Source organism: Geospiza fortis, unplaced genomic scaffold (genome assembly GCF_000277835.1).
Source record: "Geospiza fortis unplaced genomic scaffold, GeoFor_1.0 scaffold130, whole genome shotgun sequence".
NCBI classification, from domain to species: domain Eukaryota; kingdom Metazoa; phylum Chordata; class Aves; order Passeriformes; family Thraupidae; genus Geospiza; species Geospiza fortis.
Genome location: NW_005054300.1, coordinates 11,601,340 through 11,617,036, shown reverse-complemented (window position 1 = coordinate 11,617,036; position 15,697 = coordinate 11,601,340). Strand labels below are relative to the sequence as shown.

Below are 15,697 nucleotides of genomic sequence, written 5' to 3'. Positions count from 1 at the left end.
CCATTTCCCAAAACCAGCATGGATATTGATAGAAGTGCAAACAAACTGAATTGATACCACTGGCTGAAAAAAATTATCTACCCCTGCCAGGAAATACTTTTCTCAGCTAGAGAAATGAAACCAAAGACAATTACGTAGCTACTTAGTACAGAACACTTTTTTAGCTAGTTTCCACTTCTTGATTCACATGGTTCACACCATTCCCCCCTCCTCATCTCCCAGAACACAAAGCAAAAGTCACTGACTCCACTTTGTCAGAGGACTATAATGACTTCTTAAAATTATCCCCTGTGGTCAGAATTTCCCAAACTTTGTAAGCCTGTGAAGCAATCAAGGATGTAAGACAACATTTGGAATTTACATGTTATTTACTATTTAGTAAAAAAACAAATCCATAAAGAGTAGTACAAATTATTTACCAGATAAAACCTCAGACTTGGACTGTCATTGTTCTTATATTAGTAAGAAATATTCTATTTAAAATGCTCAGTCCTGATGGGAAAGACCTAAGTGATGAACTGGGCTGTCAAACCTGTGGCATCCATACAGTGAAGCTGCCAAGAATTCAGATTTCACTCAGAATCCTCCAATCTTCAAGTACATCAATTTTCCACAAATCAAGAGAGTCAAAATAATTATAGAGTGGGCCACCATTAGGAGTTCAGATATTCCTAGTTTCAAAGCTAGAAGCCAGTCAGAAACTTTAATGTAGACATCTTCATAATTATTATTACCACCAAAGACTTAAACTTAGAATATTAGAAGTGTTTTGTCACACAATTCTTTAAAAGGTATTTTCAATTCATTTAAATGGGATTTTAGGAATTATAAGAAATCAATCTTGCTTTCAGGAGACAAGTTTTAAGCCACAAAACTTTAGCAAACCATTCAGGTGAAATTTTTTTCACAAGTTTCAGTGTGCACACACTTAACTAAGTATGTGAATCTCTCCACATGGCATATATGCCTGCTCACATGAGTACAAGTAGATTGCTGCATTAATGTTTGCTGTAGAAAGAAGAGAGCCAAAAATTTGCAGCTCTGAAGCTTAAATAAGGCATGATCACTAAGATCAACATTTCTTAAACAAACTTAGAACAGTATATGTAATTTAGCAAACAGATTTTAATACTGAACCAAATCTGAAGATTTGGCTAAGCAACTGCTTTGACATAAGGCTGAAGGCTGTACTGAAGGTGGTCTTTGGGATTTTCACACTAGTACAAAGTATTAGAAAATTAACTGAGGCATTATATTCCTTAACTCAGTATTTCAATTGGTACTGTTCACAGTCATCAGCTGCAAGAACCAGACACATTTTGGGAATCCTTCTCTTAGAGAAACATGGACTACTCCCACCTGGGAGCCCAGGCTGCCCTGTTGCATAGAGGAGAAAAAGCACTGATCCCACATGCTTCCTTTATATGATAGCTATCAATTCAGGTGTTTGGCATATGCAGAGCAAGATGCCATGCCTTTTGGGAAGAAGAGACAACTGTTACTAGATTAGTGTCTCTGTACTCTCTGTTGGTTACTTCCAATATGACTAAGTCAGAAAGAGTTCACTAAGTTCACAGCAGATGAGAGAGCCAATGATGACCCTCTTGCTCTACAGTAAGACATTGATGTTCCTGCAACATATGCACAAATGGACACTTGCCAGCATCCTGATCCTCAGGGCTTCATCCCCAACCCAACACAGAACCATTAGTGTTATTTTTTACCTCACTTGGCCAACATGATTTTTCAGAGAAAAATCAAACCAAAGCTATGGATCTCAGCTACAACATACACAGCAAGCAAGGATAAGAGGGGTGGCAAGGAGAGAACAAGCCCCCTAGTCTCTCTGCCTTAACAGTGTTATTTGATACTAGAAACCATCTAGCAAATAAAGAATAATAGAGCTTTTAAGAAGTTCTGGCATTGCACTTCTGCATTCTTGTAACAGAGTTGACTGCCTGGAGGTCATGTGAACACAGAGCTGTTAGGTAATACAGGAAGAAGCACGCAATGTTAATCAGTAATTGGATTAAAAGCTGAAGGAACAGGCATTCAGTTTCAGGTATGAATAATTAATCTGTTTTTTTCATTCAGAAAATACTGAAATTGTGAAGTACCAAATTCCCACATCAGCAGTGAGGTGATCCTGTGATTCATCTTGAAGTTCCAGTCATATGCTAGTGACTGACTCATGAACATGCAAGGTCTGGAAGAGGAAACCATCCCATTACACTTGATAATATCCATGCTCTAAAGTGTTGTTAGAGCAGGTTTCCCACCCACTAAGATACTTGAGTAATGACAACACATTTGCATACACAGACTCAGCAGTTATAATATTGCAATTACAGCCAGCCTAGAGAGGCCACCACGGAGGAGAGCAAGACTTATTAAAGTTAAGTGAATACCTGAATTCAGCTTCTCCATGAGCATGTGCTGTAGGTCAACACTCATGGTTATAAGAGGCTCTCCTTTTCTGCTCCCTTTCAAACAAAGGCTCCCTCAGGCCTCACTTGACGGTCTGTAAAACACTTGTGAGAATAGCAGCAAGGGGAGGAGATGTGGTCCAAGAAACCCAACCACATTTCCCCTTGAAGAACATGCACCCCTCCAGGATGCATCAGCAGCTGAGCTGCAGAGAGCAGCCTCATGCTCTTCTTGCCTGCCCTGCTGGGCTCCCTGCACAGCTGTCCTGCAGACACTCACCCCAGGGAAAAGCCCAGGGAAAACACGGGCATGGACGTGTGCTTCAAGAGCCATTTAGCAGGTTTAGAAACTCCTATGAAGCAGCCAATTATTTTGACCAGCTGCTGTAGAGCACACAGCTCTCCCTATCATCCATTTCCTCCTGGCAAAGCTGGCGGGCTATCGGCATGGAGCCGGCAGCTGTGGTTTCTCACAAGCCAGCCCTCACACCAGAGGACATGTGAATGCTTGGAAGAAGTCAGCAGTCTGTCCAGAGCACTCTGTCACCCAGATATTGATGCTAATGGCACTACTGGGCAACAGCTTGTCTCTTAAGTTCTGTGTGGGCAGACCAGCCCCTCACTGACATCTGCAAACACCTCCCATTCTGTCCATCAACCAGTTGAGACAATTAGCTCTCACAAGGCCTCACTATGCTTAGAGCAAGAGGGAAGACCCTCAAAGAGAGCTCCTGCTTTTACCTGAAGCTTGCAACTGGCCAGGTTCCTTTCCCAAGTGCTAGTAAGGACATTAAGTCTCCCAGAGCAACTACAGCTACATTTGCAAGAAGCAGACAATGTACTGACAAGTAGTTGGGGAAAGCAGGGAAAGTTATCTCTCATCATGCTAACATCAGAGCCCCTGCTTCACCAAGGAGATAAACACACATCAGAGCAATAGCTTGTGATAAACCCTCAGAACTGGGTGATACTGCAGCAACACTTCCCATTTCAACTGAGTGAAGTGTGCAGAAAAACAGCAGTGTGAAAAACAAAACACATAAATTTAGGACTTTGTAAAACTGTCCATACAGAACAAAAAATGTATGGGACATCTCTCCCTTCTCTCCAAACCCCTCACCTCAAGCAGCTCATCTACAAGCACAGCACCTACAAACAGATTTTCAATTCTACGAAGAGCATAGTCATGTTTCATATGTCATGCAAAGTTTGAAACTACAATGAACTATTTCTCATCCTCCATCAAGGAAACAAAGTGTATTTGACTGTAAAGTTTTGCTGAGGTTCTTGCAGGTCTAGTGGTCAGTTTCTGACTGGATCAAGCGTATAAACCGAAAGAACTAGCTGGGGTGCACAGGAACAGGACAGAGATAGGGAATACATTGAGGAAGAAGCAGGGTTCTGGCTACCCAGACAACAGACATTGTGTACGTGACCAAAATCTCAAGCAAGAGAGGCTGGAATAGTTCACTTCCACTACTTCTGGCAGAAAGAGACAACACATACTGACAAGGCATATGCACACCTCTTACGACTTTGAAAGGTGCCAAGAATCACATGATATCCATCACTGATTCAAGCCTTCCTGAGAAGCCACAGGTAAGAAACATGAACATCCAGACTGCTAATTCATTATCTCCTCTTGCAGTACCTCCTTGCTTCAATTTAAATGCAATATGTAACGCTTGCATGACAGAAAAGACAATCCCCACAAAAGCCAACAAACTTGGAACTCCATCTCAGAGAGCTGGGCAGCTGTTTGGAAACATTCCACCAGTCACCGTTTGACTGAACATGTGGTTCTACAAGTGGCTCCACTAGATCTAAGACCACATTAGTACTGCAGGGGCAGTCATGCCTTCCCTCTCCTTTAACGAATTTCTCTTGGAATACCACCCTTGTAGTCCAACACCACACCCAATCAGACAGATGAAAGGTGGAGAATGAGGCAGACACTCTTTTCCAGCACTTCATGCTAAGGTCAGCCTATGCCACTGGTCAAACTTCCCCATGGGAAACTCCAGATACACTGTTATTCTCAAGTCATTTTTGAAAAACATGTCAAAAGTTTTCTGAGGTAATAACAAACAGCCATAAAAATCTTACAAAATGCAATCCCGGAAGTAAAACAACTCTCCAAGAACACACAAAGAGTCTGTGAAATAACCTAAACTCTGTTCCATACATCTCTCCAGACCTGTTCTCCAAAGCATCTTTTTCTTGACCACATACTTCTACTGAGATTTTCAGAAATTACTTCAGCTGCTCCAGACTTGAATATGATCAATGATGGCCACTGGGCTCTTACTTTAAGCAAGTATCTTAAAGCCTTGCAGTTCTCATTAGCAGATACCTAGAATTAGTCTGAGACCATAAAGCAACCTGTGAGGAGATTGTCAGAACCACAAGCCACAGAGAAATACGATTAGTATTTACAAGGTGCATAAAGACTATAACAGTCTGAAATTCTTAACCACAACAGTTTCTGTCCTTTACTATTTCTGGCCTATCATTGTCTCTATTTAGAAAGCTAGTATGCACCTATGCTAGCACTGCTTGAATTTTATAATGCCATGAAAGAAAACCCATGAAGTATTGCTTTTTATGTAAACAAACTGGGACTTTATGAAACACCTTGATGACAAACAATTAATCAATTCTGCAGCTGGGAAGATTATTTTAACTGCTTGACTCCATATGCTACAGATGGATAAGAACATCCATGCATTTCTCTCAGAGAACTCTCAGTATCACTTGGGAGCTTAGTTAAGGTTTCTCCAATTGCTTTAACCAGCTCTCTAAAGTCTCTGATTTTCCAGCATCAGTCATGTATACCCACGCATAGAGAGGCATGCTACCAGCATGTTCTCTCAACCTGAACTCCTGTGCAAGAGCGTCACAGCTTCCTCTTCTTGGCAGGCAGTGAGAACCAGCCAGGCTGCTGAGCTCCCATATAACAAAGCAGGCTCTCATTTGAACCCAGAGGCTGACTAATAGCTCACCCGCTCCTCTTCAGTGAGCGGGGTCAAAGAACCACATCTTATGTCTAAACAAGATAGAACTGAGAAAAATATCATTTTAAGAATTCATTTAATTTTACCCCTTCAAAGAGGAGGGAGAGAGAACTGCATGCTACCACCTTACATCTTCAAGACCAATAAGCTGGCAGAAGTCAATGTTGGGTGTAATTAGCTGAGATAGAACTACTCAGAACATATTCCTCCACAGAGCACTGGAAGTGGAGAAGTAAACACCACATGATAGTTCCCATGAAACTTAAAAATACATTGTGAATTTAGGTCTCTAGCCCTAAATAGCAACTATTAGCAAAAGTAAACAAATAAATCAAATAATTGCAGAAACAAAAAGCTGTAAGGAATCTCACATGTACTACAACTTCACCCATCTAGGTTGAGAAACAGTTGAGAACATCTGTCCAACATGCCCTTAAATTCTGAGTAGCTTATTCCAAGGTTTATCTTTACAGCTTGAGTCCAGCACAGGACCATAATGATGATGAAGGAACCACAGTATCTTTCATAAAAGGAGAGGCTGCAAGAGCTGGAACTCTTCAGCCTGGAGAAAAGAAGACTCAGGGAAATCTTATATGGACAAGAGAGGAGAAAATGAAAAAGAGGGAGCCAGACTTTTCCATAGTGCTCACTGACAGGAAAAGAGGCAATGCACACAAACTAAAATGCATGAAGTTCCATATGAACACAAGAAAACATTTCGTGACTCTTGAGGTTGGTCAAACGTTGGAATGGGCTGCTCAGAGAGGCTGTGAAGTCCTGCAGAGTCTCCACCTGCAGAGACATTCAAAACCCAACTGGAAATGGTTTTGGGCAACCTGCTTTATTTAACCGTGCTTGAGCAGAAAGTTTAGATGATCTCAAGAAGTCCCTTCCAACCTGAATATGATCTGAAGTTTCATCTGTGGTTTCATCAGTGCAACAGTAGAAAGCCAGGAATTTAATTCAATTCCTTGACACGAACTGAAGGAAGAATTAGACAGCTTATGGGGTTCTTCTTATGCCACTTCCCTCTCAAAAAAGCTTACTGCCTTGGTCTCTGACATCTCTTAATGACCCCCTCTGTAGGTGGAGTAACATTTCAGCTCTTCCTGACCTACAAAGTCCAAAAAATGTTCTCATCTTCCTTCTAACTGCCCAAGGCCCTCCATCTTCACCATATATTTCCTTACACCAACTTCTGACCCTCTCATTTCAAAAGTGTTTGTTGGTACTCATCTTTCATTCTTGTCTCTTCCAGTGCACAAGAGCTTTGCTCAGCCGAGGCTGCACTTGTCCTCCAGCAGCACAGTTCACTGCTGCTGTCATACTCAGTTACCACCTCAGCCATCTCAGGCAGATGTGGACTTCGCCGTGTTCTTACCCACAAGAGATGGCTTGGATACAGAAAGCTCAAAGCCACTGATGAATTAGTGGAAACAGCAGCTTCTAAAGTGGGAAATTTGAAATGTTTCAAAAAAAATGTAGGTAGGGACAAATACACTGGAGCAATTGAAATGTCACATGAGCTTTGAGAACACATGAGGAAGAAAAAGATCACTGCCTCTGACTGTGACTCAGACTCCCAGCTGGCTCAATGCACACAGCACAGCTATCACAGGCCAGGCAAGAGGGGTTAAGCAGCAGCTGGTCACTGCACCCTGCTGGACCTGAGCTGTTGTGTACAGAGACATCCTGAGCAAGGTTGTTTCATCTAGAGAAAAGGAGACTCAGGGGGAACTTAACTGCTTTCTACAACTACCAGAGAGGAGGCTGTAGACTTTTCTCTCAGGCAACATGCAACGGGATCAGATGAAAGAGCTCCAAGTTGCCTCAGGGGAAGCTTAGATTGGATACTATGAAAAATTTCTTCACTGAAAGGGTGGTTGAACATCAGAACAGGCTGCCCAGGCAAGTGGTGGGATCACCCTTCCTGGAACTGTTCAATAAACCACGTAGATGTGGTATTGAAGGACATGGTTTAGTGGTACAGGTAGCAGTTGGACTCCATCTTGAAGATCTTTTCCAGCCATAATAATTCTATGATTTCGATCCCCTTAGCACAATTATTGCATAGTCTGAAAAATTCCACCACAGATAGGAGGGGTACCTGCAAATGCAAACCTTCATGTGCTCTGTAGTTTGCCAGAATTGAGAAACCTTTAGAAAGTAAAAATACCACATCTGCAAGAGAGCAAGAGGCAGCATCAGCACACAGTTGTCAACAAGGCTAGATGAATGTTTCCTCATTTCTGAATTCATACTAAAATAATAAAAATTAAGTTTCAGCACGTGGTGTCTGGGGGTGTCATAGTCCCATGATGCCCTAAACACCAACATCTGTGCTAGAGGCAACAGCCTGCACAAGGCCGATGTGCAGCTTCTGGAGAAGAATTTGCCTTGACTGCATCCTATAGCCCTGTACCAGGCCTCAGTAGCTCAGGATTCAGCAATTTGGAAGCTGAGTAATTTTAGCATCAGGCCCAGTTTTGACACTGCTGTTAGAAGTATGGGTAAGTGCAAGTGAAGAGAAATACCTCCCAGAGGAAGGCACCCATACCCAAACAATTTCAAATATGGTCATGAACTTTCTCTGCTAAGTGCCATAAGAATTAAGAGCTGCCTTAATCAGGAAAAATTCAAATTTAACTAAGACCAGAGCAGAGGCTGTGGTTCTCCGTGGGAGAGGTCTGCTGTCACAAATATTTTAAGTTACTCATGCTGCAACCAAATCATGCAGCAGATTTTCTTTTTACCAGCCAAGAAGAAAGTTTTCACAGTTTCAACCAAAAAAGGAACTATGTACACCTGGGGCTGTCTTCAGAGGAAACATCAGAACATTTGCATTTGAGGCCATTCACAGAACTTGTATAGAATCACACAACTGAAGAGGTCAGAGTCATTTTTTCCCCACACAGAAGAAGGATCTGATACATAAATCCAAATACTTTGGCCATGAAAACAGCCCATCTTAAATAGGTTCGTCCTTCACAAGAACCACAGTGACAGAAGATGGCTCACCTTTGCAACTGCTCTGATGTGCACAAACCAAAAACTTGACATGGCATGCAGGTGACAGCCACATCAGCTATGACAGTAACCAAAGTCCAGAAATTCTGAATCTTTGTGTACCAAACTATCCGGAACATATTACAGCAGACTCCACAACAAATGAGTTTAGTTTTACCTCATTTTTTCTCCCAGTCAAGTGCTTTCTAGATATGCTGAAGTCAGTTTGAGATCAATGTATGCTTATTAAAGTGAGAAAACAGAAAACAAGCTGATTTTTTTTTTTGTTATGTAGAGACAGCAATAAAAATCCAAAGCACAAACTCCCTTTCAAAACACCTACATAAAGCCAAAGCAGCTTGTTTCAGCCCATGCTAACTTGCAGCACAGGTGGAGAAGGACTTTAGATCCAACTGTGCAAAGTCAGACTCCAGAGCCTTTATGCACACAACACTGAACACACTGCCTCACTTATGCCATGAAATAGAGATAAATCTTAAGCCAAGATGCCACCACAGGATTCCAGTCTTGCTGAGGCTGACAAAGAACACTGTAACCCTACCTATGGCAATGTCATAAAAATACCCAGACCAGCACAACTGCCCAGAGCTCTCCACCTTCATTTCAACAGAAATTATGAAAAAGAAATTCTACACACTCTTCTAGAGTTTAGGAAAATTTGGAATCAATTAAAACTCAGTACATTGGGCTTGTGTGGTCTCCAGCTCTTAATACTTCTGTGCTAGTAAGTCCTCTGCATTAGTTACAAGGGGATCACCTTCAGACTCGCTAGGTTATTTTTAAGGCCATCAGTGCAATTCTTTAATTAATCTCTACCTTTTCATCATAGGTAACAAAATGATCTGCTGCCAGTATGGTTACATCTTTGATTTTAGGCCCAGTCCTAAAGAATACACATTAGACTTTATTTTAGTTTTGGTATGACAGAAACAAGTCTGAAGAAAAAGATAATTCTTTTCCCTAAAATAAATAAAAGACAAATTTCCATTGATTTGGGTCAATAAACTGCAGAATACAATATATACAGGCAGAATTTTAAATATAGAAAGTTTTCATTTTCAATTTGCTTCAAAAGCAGCCACCCAAGACAATCTCAAATTCAGAAGTTTTCTGTGAGTCGCTGGTAATTTCTCCTGAATGAGGGACCAACCAACCAGGCACAGAAAAATGTGCTTGCATAACTTTCTTGCTTACAAGAGTTGGACAATTTGCTTTAGTTTGCTCTTTAAGTAAAGCACATTACCAGTGTAAAAATAAGAATAAAGAGCACCATGTATCTCCCTCCTCCAAGAAGAAATCACAGCTCCTAGCTATGGTCTTACCTTCTGAAATAGCCTTCTCAACAGCTGCAAGGTAAGCATCAGGTTCATCATCATTTGTGAGTTCTTGCCACTGAGCCCAGTCCTTGAAAAAGGTCAAATAGTCATCACACTCCGTAACACCACAGAACAGCTTGACCACTTTGCACGGGGGCCATAAAGCTTCCTGAAGGCTCTGCTGGATGTGAGGAATGTAAAAACTCTGCACCAGCTCAGCAGAAAGCAAAAGGATGATACTCCGGCTTCTGCTGAACAGGTCCAGCTCCTGCGGAGAGATGGCAGAGTGGTCTTGCAGCTGGTAGCTCAGAATGCGATGCTTTCGGACTTGCCAAGTAAAGAGGAAGAGGTTCTGCAGGTACTGACACCATTCAGCGGCGTCACTTGCATACACAATCAGCACATCATATTCTCCAGGGGCTCCTGTACAGGTGCAAGATGATCACAAGAAAAAGGATTAAATTCAAGTCACGAACTCGCCCACAGCTTTGGAACAAAAAACCCCACAGCACTGTCTCTAATTCCCATCAGAAACTACAATGCATTTCAAAAGAACAGTAGTTCTGACCAAAGTGAGGTGTTCACAGCCACAAAGCAATTCTAAGGGTGAATGAACTCCTACTTGCATCTACTCCACTAAATTTAAGTAGTTTTTTCATTCTTAAAAATGAAAAAAATTAAAATGGTCTTCCTATAAAGGAGAGCATTCCCTATGTAGTTTCAGGAGAAACAAACTATGCAGAGATTTACAGATTTAAAGCATTCTGATAAGGAAAGAACAAAAGCCACAAAAACCAGACCTTCAGAACAAACTAGCTTGAAAAGGAGAGTTCACTCTCACATGAAAAGTTAAAATCATTTTAGGCAATTATATGGTCTCTGCAACGCAACTGCAGATCATTACATGCCCAAGCAGACATCAAAAATAACAGCACACCTAAAATAACAAATGAGGTCACACAACGCCTACAGGAAGTCACTGTGGCCCCCGTGGTGTTAGATATTTGCTCTCATTGCAGCAGAAAGCAAACTGCCTGAAAAGCATGCATGCAACTGAGGAAACATCAGCCTTCAGTTGCTTCAGCTTGCACCACAGCCACTCTGTCCTTCAGGTCTCATGCATTCCACAAGGCTGTGTTAGAGTCCTTCCTCAAAACTGTCATCAAAAGCTTTCCCAACAATTTTTGGAGTGACAAATACTCTCTTCAGAGGGAAAGAACTAATACAATGGTAGTGGCCATAAGACAGGCCAAAATATGCCCACCAAAGTTGACTTCCTCCATAATTCTCTAGAGACAGCTTCTACCTACAGACTCATGCATTTCAGTACTCTGGCACAAAAGCACTTAAAAATGTTAACAGCTTGCTAAGAGCAGATGCAAATTGAACCAGTGTGACATGATGCAGTGCTCTGCCACCAAGCTCAAGGAAGCTTTTAAGTCTAAATTTAATTTTTCTATTTACCAATGAAAAACTTTACTCAAATTTGAAGTTTACAGCTCAGGTCCATGGTAAATTTCAGAGCTGAGCATTTAAAGTCTTGTTAACAAATTGTCTGCTAATTCCAGTTTGACTCTTTAAATGTCAACATTTTCATCTCCATCATGATGCAAGCAAAGGCAATTTTTTCCAATTAAAGCAGAGAGTAATGCCTAAAATTTAGCAGCCAAAAAGAGGATCTGCAAAGTGAATTTACCCGAACTGAAGATGACAGTTTTTCAGCCACCTTAGAAAAATTCAACCAAAATTGCACAGCCTCCAAAGACTTCACTCTATCACCTTCCCCAGAACCTTCATTATGAAATTAAGGCAGAAACAATGTCTAAGCTGAGGGACCCCAGCCTTAAACTATACAATTAACAGCTTTAAACAGTAGCTCAGCAGAAGTGATACGATTCAGAAGAATGGAGATGTGCTCAGTGCTTGACCAATAGTGTTCCAGTTACCTGCATGAATAAGGAAGTCTCTAGCAGTGGAAGGATGATACCCTAGCTACGGAGAACATGGCCAGTGCAGTGCTGACATGGTCACTGGCACAGCTGCATGTTTGGGAGTGAATACCACAGATGGAGGCTTGTAGGAGACAACATTCCCAAAGGAGAGGATCCAGCAAACTCAAAGTGGAGTCCTCAGGACTCAAAACCTTGGGGTCTTTAACCTAAGAGTGTAGAACTGCTTTGAAAAAAGATGGCTTTCACACCAGTGAGCACACCCCCATAGCCAAAATATCACCGATGGTGGCTGAACACCACCAGGCAAAACCAACAGAATTACATGAGCAAAAACATGAAAACCAAGCAGAATTCAAGTTTTTTTCTAGAAAGGGAGATGTACCACAGACTTCTGCTTCCACTGCCCTGGGCTGATTTACATGCAGTACAGTGGGAAAAGGACAGCACAACTGTGGAGCCCACGCATTGCACCACGGCCAGATAAGCCCAACCTCAACAATGAGGAGACCACACAATGACTCTCTGAGGTGTGCCCAAAGCTCTTAAAGTCCTCCCCTGGCGCTCTCTGGCAGCAGCCCCACCTCCAGACTCTGGCAGAATTATTAGTGGCCTCCTGGGCACTTTAACATTCTATAAAATGGAACTAATCCTGCCATTCACTTTAGGAAGCACGCAGCTTCCACAACTCCACTTGCGAGCCAACATGCCCTTCTCCAGGCTTTCAATGAAAGTAAGCAGCTGTGCTTGGAGACAGGGTGGAAGAGCCACTGACTTTAGACCTGCCTTGCACTGCAGGGGCACTAAGCATACAAGAATCCTCCCTTCTCTGCTATGTAGATAAAGGATGCAAACTGGACAGACTCACTGCAAATTCCCTGCCAGCACAGTGCAACCTTTGCATCCAGCAGGAAGGAACTTCCTCTGGTGTTCAAGAAAGGTATTGATTTCCTAGCTAGCACTGCTCTACAAGAACACCATTCCCCTTAAAAGAGCTCTCCTCAGGCCTTCTTCCCTCACCTCCTACAGCCTTTTACACACATGCAATCAACTGAGGAACAATGCTCCTAAAACGAGAACTGAGAAACAAAATTACTGACTCCACATGTAGAGCCCAAGTAATGCTCCATGTTCATAAGCAAAAATACTGGAAGTGGGTCTTGCAGAGCTAAATAAGCTCAAGTCAGCATTGGGACTGTTTACAAAAATCCCCCAAAATCTAGAAATAATTTCAATTGCAACATTCTCCTTTAAAAGAAGAATGACACGGGACTCTCCTTCCTGAATCATGCTGTTATTTGTCTAACCAAATAGCTGCTTTTGCAGCACTAACTACTGTCCAGTCCTCAGGGAACCATGTAAAAAGAACACAGAACATTTCAGGGAGGTTTTTCATAATTCCTCAAATATCAGAAAAACTCAGAGAATACAGTTCAAAGCATAATATATACTCTGCCTATTGTAAGCATATAGGGAAATCCTTTGGTGAACACCAAACATTTTATTTCCTTAAACCCTGCCCTTAGATAGATGGTTTGACAATGCTTGTGACAGGCTGGTTTTCAGAAAGTCTTCAATTAAAGGAAGAAATATATGAACACTATATCCAACAGCAAGATGAAGAAAAATGGTTGGCTGGGGCAAGTCTATCTTTCACACTCTCAAGTGTGAGCTAGTTTAAATTTTAACAATACCTTGTTACTGGATCCCTAAGCTTAGAGTATTAAAAAGACTTTTGCCTCTGTTTACAAAATGTTAGCACTATTAACAACACTGCAGGGCATGTTCATTTACTTCATAGAAAATCGTAAAGGTGCAGTTCTGTTGTAGTTTGCAGTGATAAACCATAACCTTTGGAATGCTTTCCAGCTGTAACTGCCTCTCCAGTGTTTAGCTGCACACTTCACTACACAGCAATGATAACAAACTGATGAGATTACAAACCAGTACCATAGAAATGCTTAAGACCTATAATTGAAGTGTGAGCCCCACAAATTAAACAGCACAAATGACATGACACAAAGCTTTCCCTAGCTCACAAACCACACATAGAATGGAAGTGGATGAAACAATTCGGTAAAAATCACATATGCTCATGGCAAGTGTAGAGAAGTATGCATGACCATGTCATGTCTTCACAGTCTCTCTCTGAGAAGCAAACAAATCAGGCTCATCACCAGACTATGTCTGCAAGTAGTGAGGTGATAATCTTTAGGCTCAGCCGAAACATGTGATAGTGGTTTATGGCCATGTCATAAGGCTCTGATTACCACTGAAATAGCTAAACAATACTGTGGGAAGCTGTCATATCAGCTCTGGGTAAGACTACATCTTACATTATCCACTGTTATTATCTATTATTTCATTCCATAAGCCAAAAGGTTTGACCATTTTTCAATTTACAGATCATAAACTTTTCCATTGTACTTGTAGGTCCCATAAAGAATATCCAAGGCTTGCAGTAATACACAACTTTTCTGTGTCATCTTTCACATACCTCTCATAAGTAGATCATGACTTCTCATTGTCCACAGACCAGGTAAAAAACCTGAGACTAAATCCTTCATTCCAACTCAGAGGACCATATGCAGTGGCAAACAATTTATCTTCATCTGCCAGAAAAAAAATCCATCTCCAATTCTGACTACATAAGAAAGGCATTATGTAACCTGTTCCAGTGTGATTTGTGATTCATGTGTATGGAGGATACAGAAATAATGCTGTCCAAAATAACAATCCTTGATAGATGGGAATTCACTCTTCATGAGAGACAATTGTCTATGGTATGAAGGAAACGCAACTCAAAGTCTCTTAATAATCAACTTCTTAAAAGAGAGAGCACTTCCAGGAAGTCATAGAAACTGCTGGTGGGCCGTTAAAAGAAGTCCTCAGCACCTTCCACATTTCAGTATGTGAAGAGTGTGTGTTTAAGTGATGTATGATGAAATAAATGCATTCTCTGCATACATGGAACACACAGTAATAACAGTGATCACATGAGACTTCTTACCTCGACTGGAATAGAAAATCTTCACTTTAAATAAAATGCTGCAAACAAGCAAGAGGAAATAGCAGAATCAAAGCAGATAAAATTTCTGCAAACCAAACTCCACAGAGAGGAACAAGAGATTTGCATTATGATACGTTAATCTAAAGTTGTTCTCTTTTTAAGGGTCTCTGTGAAATCACCTTCTGTTTATAAAGAGAAAAGTAGTTTTGCCCACAAGTCTCCTGAGGCCTCTGTTTAGCTTATTTTTACCTGACAAGGAGATATGGGTCAATGAAACGCAAATGTTACTTCACACCCTGAGAATGGCACGTTTTTTCCTTTTTTAGATAAAACCCATACGCTTCCCTGCAAAGAGAGGAACTTGCAAATTCGGCATTAGCAAGACTTACACAATACAGGCTAAACCCCTCTCCCCTTCAGTTTGCAGCTCTTATGCTAGGTAGTTTTACCTGCACATACGTCAGCTAAAACACTTTCAATTACAGCAAACCAGCTCAGCTTGGGGTCCTGTGCCAATGTGGCAAGGAGCACCAAGTCATACCTCCAAAATGAAGTGGTGCTGAAGAATAAAGTAGTATTTAAGAAAAACTGACTTCTCTATGAAACATCACAGAAAAACATGCAAGTAGTAAAGGCGGACGGGGAAATTACCCTACAGAACACCCTCCCTCAGAGCTCGCTGATCTGCCAAGCCGAAGTACACTTAAAGACGCATGAAAACTCTGCCAGCAGCAGCCCTGAACTCCAGACAAGTGAAGCAAGGCGAGTTAGAAAGAGCTGCAGCCCGGCTACGAGCGAAGGAGGCACTGAAGAGCGCCGGGTTCCCTGAACGCGGAGAGCGGAGCCCCCTTCGCCTGTGCCCGCAGCGGAGCGCCAGGGGCGCGCAGAGCCGCGCAGCGGCACCGCCCCGCGGGGGGAGCGGGCAGGGCTCCGCTACGCTCCGCTAGGCGCGGGG

The 15,697-nt window shown here is 41.9% G+C and overlaps 1 protein-coding gene across 1 annotated transcript in view; it reads right to left on the bottom strand.

Moving 5' to 3' along the window:
- PIK3AP1 (phosphoinositide-3-kinase adaptor protein 1) overlaps positions 1 to 10,197 on the bottom strand; it is a 28,984-nt gene extending 18,787 nt beyond the window's left edge. The window contains exon 1 of the mRNA XM_005416513.2: positions 9,790 to 10,197. The gene's annotated coding sequence lies outside the window, so the exon portion shown is untranslated. The remainder of the gene's footprint in view (positions 1 to 9,789) is intronic.
- Positions 10,198 to 15,697: the final 5,500 nt, after the last annotated feature.